Here is a 6,000-nt window from a genome sequence, read left to right as displayed (position 1 = left end):
TCTTGATGCAGACTGTGGTGGCGTGGGGCCGGGTTGTCCCGCTGGTAGCCCCTCTGGGTGTGATTGTGCCTCCATGTGGTAAGTTGGCGTTGTCCGCCTATTCTTTTATAATCTGTTTCTCCGCTCCCGGCTGATTGTAATGATTTTATGCTGCAGCCTGGAGTATCCCTCCTCTCGTCCTCTGTGATGCTGTGCCGGTGAGGCCGAAGTAGTTTAACCCACTGCTGCAGCTTCCTGGACGGCACTGCTGTTTTGGCTCTGCTCTCTTCTCTTTGACCCGTTGTGGCCTCTTCTGGACTCTCCCTGTTTTTGCCCTTGGGTTTGTGCGGCGCTGTGTGGCCCGGTTGACTCCCCGTGGCCTTTGCGCTCTTCATTGAGCTGGCGCCTGGACTCGGAATTGCCACTAAATTTTATTGATTTATTAATTAGGTTGTTAATGTGATTTATTTTGTATGTTTGTAGTTTATTATGTGTACTGGTATTTTGGTTTCTGTTTCTTTTATTACTTAATTGTTGTTTGGGTGTGTGTGTGTGTGTGTGTATGCACGCGCGTGTGTGTGTATGTGTGTGTGTGTCAGCTGTTGAACACTGAGGCCGTTTTCATTTTCCCTCTCTGTTTGTGGACAGGCGCTGTGCCTCAGCCACGGGTGTTTTGATTTAGTTTCTCCTCCTCCCTTGATTTTGGTTCTGGGCCGCCGTGGTAAGCCTCAGCTCCGTCCACTCATCCATCCATTCCCCCTCCCTTGGCCCCCCAATTTGCGAACTTTATTGATTTGTAAAATAAAGTATTTTTTGTATATTTTCTACAACAGTCTCTTGCCCTGTGGTAATTTTGGACCTTGCGTGACCTTACAAAAATTATTATATTAAAATTATTATAACTATTTCCTGGGGCGCAACTCCCCAGGTGGCGTTGTTGGTACACACACCTTTTTCCACCCTCCACTTGCCACAGGTGCAATGTGTTATATTAGAACAACTTCTCTCTCAGCCCCTCCCTGTCACAAAGGGTGTACCCTAGGGCTCCATCTTAGGCCCCACATTATTTTCTATTTATATAAAGGAGGAGAAGATGTTGATGAATTATTGGCAGTTGGTATGCGACCATACTATGTACCAAGAGAATTCAGTCACATCATAACAATACTGGTGTACATCCCACCCAAGGCAACTGCACAAAAGTTCCATGTGAAGTTCTCCATGAAATAGTTACCAGGATACAGACTAAACATCCTAAGGCACTTTTAATAATATCAGGAGACTTCAATCATGTGAAGAAGGTTGAGGCCATTCTAAACAACCAGATCATCCACTTTATAACACCTTGGAGGACCAAAGAAACAACAGTGGTGGACGGCTCCTCTCTCTTCACTGCAGGACGGAGAGATAGAAGATCTTTTGTCACAGCCATCAGACTTTTTAATTCTTCAGTAAATAGTAGATGAGATGCCAGACCTTTATGCCGTCGGTCCCTCTCCAGATGATGTATTAACATCATTCCAGGATAGCTTTCATAAGGTTCAACAGGCCTTCTCCACCCTAAACCTCCTCCTAAACACCACTAAGACCAAGGTCATGTGGTTCGGAAGGAAGGGTTAGGTATCCCTTCCAAACCAAGACATCACCACTCTCACAGGGGCTGTCCTAGACCAGGTCACTGACTATAAATATTTGGGTATTTGGCTTGATAGCAATCCAATGTCCTTCTCAAACCATATCACCAGGTTACAGTCTAAGGTCAAATCTAAAATTGTCTTCTTGTATAGAATGAGCTCCACCTTCACTTCCTCTGCTAAACTAACTCTTGTTCAAATGACCATCCTTCCCATGCTCGATTATGGCAACATCATGTGTCTGCATGCAAAGGCACACTCCAGAAGCTTGATGTTCTTTATCATTCTGCTATTCATTTTGCTACCAATGCTACATCTGCCGCTTACAACACGGGCTCTGCTCAACTCTTCAAAAGACACTTAAACTGGACAATTTTATCTCAAAGTCAGCTTTCAAGGACTCTGTTATGGACAGTCTCACTGAAACATGCTTCTGTTTCTCAACCTAAAACAAAACAAAAAAATCAACTAATCTCTGTCTGTTTGCTGCTTACTGTTGTCCTGTGCATATTCTTGTCATTTTGCTGCTGTTTTTTGTCTTGCCTGTTTGTCATACTGCTTGTGTATGCTTTGCTTGTCTTGCCTGTCATTGTTTGCCTGCTAGCTACCTGCCTCTTTGCCCGCCTCTGGCATTTGTAATATGGTGACCGCCAGCGCAATTTAGGCTTCAAAACGCTTCCTCAGAAACCTATGGGTGACGTCACTGAGACTACGTGCATTATTTATACAGTCTATGGGCCAAACTGAGGGGCTGAACAGAGCACCAGTGTGAGATTAATAGGGAGGTTTTTAGAACTGTAAATCTTGCAAAGCTACATGAGATTAATAAAAATTAAAAAAAAAAGCTGGAAATGAGCACAGTAGGGCCCTTTAAAAGATCTCCTTACCTGCAGGAATTACTACTGTAAAATGCGTCGATGATAATCAATTGACGCAAAAAGTAAAAGTGTGACAACAAACCCAGTCCCTCATATTGCCTTCCAAATTCACATTAAATACAGTCACCGGTATATACATTTTTTTCACTCTTAAACAACCTGTTTACCTGTTTTGTTGTAATAGCAAATGGAAAAACATATTTTAATTTTTTTTTGTAATTTGATCAAACCCAAATTTTTAAGACGTATTCATCTTGGCAGCACAATATGAACTAAGATAAAATGAAAATAAATAAATAAAGTACACATTAAACGGAACACAGTACGGGATACAGCAGTGTTTAAAGACGGCGAATGGACAAGAAAATGTCAACAGACTCTGACAGTGACAAGACAGAAAACCTCAGTCAGGTGCTGCACTGATTCCTGCAGTCCGGTTCAACTTGTCAACTTACTCCACCATCAATGGAAATGTTTCCATTTAAAGTGAGTAAAAAGAGAGTTCAGTTAGTTTATTTTAATGTGAGTAACAACAGCTAGGTTAGCTCATTTTAAGAAGGCTACAGAGTTAACAGTTTCTATGGATGCAACTCTCACTGCGAGTGTAACATACTATTTTTAAATGGAAAATTGAAACATGATAATTTTGAATTCAATAAAATAATTTCCAAATCAATATTTTGTATCAAATAGTTGATTGCGTAAGTAAATAACCGTCTAATTTGCAGGATCATGTATAGTGAGTAGGTTATTATTGCAGAAGAACACCTTCACTGTGAGACAAGACTCCCCCTGTCAGGATTCCATTCTGCGATAACAACCTGCTCACTATACATTTATCCTTTACATACACCTATGTATTTTGGGTTATTTAAGCAAATCCCTAAAGAATTTGCAATAATCATATTGCCAAAACCAACAAATGCAGTGAACCGAGGATTAAGGGCAGTTGCACACTTGTACTCAGATTTTAAAGAAGCTCCGGAAATAAATACGGGATTAAAAAAAAAGTTTTTAAAATGATTTAATAAACACATTACGATTTAATGTTTAAGTCTTAAAACTCTATATCTAAATTGATTTAATGGCGTAAAGTACCACGGAAATAAAATCAGTTGTCAGTTTCACAACAAACTTTTCCCCTCGCCCAACACCCCTTTCCCCTCCCCAACATTCCACACATGCGGAGAAGCAACAGGCTACTGAACCAGCAGCAACAGCTAGCAGCTATGTCCATCATGGACGCGGCGTATTTACATTCTAAAGTTTAGAAACATGAAGTCCTTGTCCTAAGTAGAGACAAGAGCAACGCTGTGTAAAACCCATGAACGCAATCAAAATATTAGGTCATGGCTGACGTTCGCAGAAGCTATTTTTTTTTGCGTTTTTAAAGCTTTAAATGTTGAAAATAACTCGGTCTCTCCTCGTTGTTGAACAAGATGGCAGCAGCAGCATCGTTGTGGGATATGACTGGTGCGGATCCTCTTTGCTTGCTTGTTTCTTGCTGCTCCAGATGAAATAATTTGCAGGTCTTACTGAAGGTATGTCATCACATCTGACTTAACTGTTTTGTAAAATATGTTTTCTGTATTTCGATCGTTTCTGTTTTTTTGTTTTGTTTTGTATTTTTAAACATTGAAGGGACTCAAGTAGCTTGTTTGCTAACTGTTAAGCTAGCCAACTTAACTATGCACACAAGTGTAAGCAGCGAAAGCTATTTAGGTTTGTTACTCGGAAGCCTAACGTTATTACGAGCACACACTTGTTTGTGCTATGATTTTGAGAAACTTTGGCTTTCGACTTTGTGACATTCGTAAAAATATAAAAATAAAATGTCATTGATAAAAGTTCAACAACCAATTTTGGAATAACAAAAACCTTTGTTGAAATGCCTTTAAGCATATGTTTAATAAGCAGTAGATGCCATCGCTCAATTGTCCATGCCTTTTTCCTCTCCCATGCCGCTAGGAAAATGAATTTCATGCTTTGTTATTGAATGCACAAGGGAGCTAAACTCGTTAAATGAGCTACTTTAGAGAACCGATTTTGGTATAAACGCCAATTTGAAATTGTGGGAGAGACGTGAGTATATCTAAAAATTATTATAAATGATAATGCACCCCTGGTAAAACCTCTGAACCTGCTGAAAAAAGACCAAGACCCTAAGCATATAAACAGCCTACTATAGCCCATTTGATCACTTGGCTAAATTCAAATGTACCTGTTTCCATTAGGGACCTTCAATAAAAGGCTACAGCCAGCCATAGACTGCTGTAAGCTATTGTCCAACATTTACATCTGAAGCAGTAAACTCACTATCCATGTGTCTTAGCGACGCACTAATCTTTCCCATACAGAACGATACATTATGAACTAGATTTGTAGTAAAACTTGTGTTAAAATCACAGTAATCTGCACGGGAAACCTTGCTGTCTGAGCACTGTTGTTTCAACCCTCTGCACATATAATCAGCACAGACGACATCGCGTATACACGGTCTCGCGATATGCTTGTTTAGCCACGACAACAACAATTAATCTGTCACTATGGATTTCATTTCAACAGTTAAAGGACAAATACACCCCTGGAAAAAGCCACTGTCAGTCAAAGCTGGTGTTCTCTGCAATCAATAGAAGCAATAATATTTTAAATTGGCCTTAGCTGTGGAGAAAGTTGTACAAACAACTTGTGGTTTCACCCATTCTACATTCCTACAACATGCAGCATGCATTGCGCCTCTCTCTCTGAAAGGAATGAAAGGGCATGGTTTTAAAGGGAAGTTATAGGTCTATGCGAGAAGTCTGCCTGTATGTTATGTTCGTTCTTCCGATCAGAACAGTTGGTAAACGTAGGGGGTAATTCACTCATCTCAAGGTCTGATTCACTAAGGACATTGCCCTGATGATATTCAAGCGCAAACTCGTCCAAACAGTTTCGCTGATCTGTGCAGTTTGCTCTTTTTTTGTGTCTGAATGTGGAGAGAAGCTGTCTGCAGCTCCACTCTCTGCTGACGGACCTCAACTGCATGCACAGATCGATGAGACGGGAGAGGAGGGGGCAGATCTTTGAACAGCTTACTGTAAAATCCAGACTCGACTGGTGTTTACTAGTATTACTGTCTGTAACGCAGCTTTATGTTTTTTAAACGAACAGGGAACAGCAGCGTATCTAGTCCATCCATATAATAATCCCCTTCCTGCGTAACGGCTCCAGACATGTGGACCAAGTGAGCCTTTCAAAGCCCTGGACTGATTGGTCTCCCGATTATAATAATAATGACAAAATATTATTTATTAACAGATAGTTTTTTAGAGACAAATTGTCATCATGATCACTGTAAACTCTGAGCCTGGCAACCCTTATAATACTGCACTGCAGCTACCACCACCTGCTGTTAGTGCCGCCATTTGTGAACTAGGTGCTTTTTGCCATGAGGCATAGAAAAAGGGACAAATTTGCCCCGATTGTTTGCATAACATGACTCATTGAAATGCGCGCAAACAGCTCTT

The 6,000-nt window shown here is 40.7% G+C and overlaps 1 protein-coding gene across 1 annotated transcript in view; it reads left to right on the top strand.

The window, feature by feature from the left end:
- Positions 1 to 3,728: 3,728 nt before the first annotated feature.
- The window catches only part of hipk3a (homeodomain interacting protein kinase 3a), a 58,730-nt gene continuing 56,458 nt past the window's right edge, over positions 3,729 to 6,000 (top strand). Inside the window, exon 1 of the mRNA XM_069687049.1 lies at positions 3,729 to 4,032. The gene's annotated coding sequence lies outside the window, so the exon portion shown is untranslated. The remainder of the gene's footprint in view (positions 4,033 to 6,000) is intronic.

Source organism: Semicossyphus pulcher, unplaced genomic scaffold (genome assembly GCF_022749685.1).
Source record: "Semicossyphus pulcher isolate SPU_LCO1_2020_fin unplaced genomic scaffold, fSemPul1.0.p SCAF_8, whole genome shotgun sequence".
NCBI classification, from domain to species: domain Eukaryota; kingdom Metazoa; phylum Chordata; class Actinopteri; order Labriformes; family Labridae; genus Semicossyphus; species Semicossyphus pulcher.
This window is presented reverse-complemented; position numbering and strand designations above follow the sequence as displayed.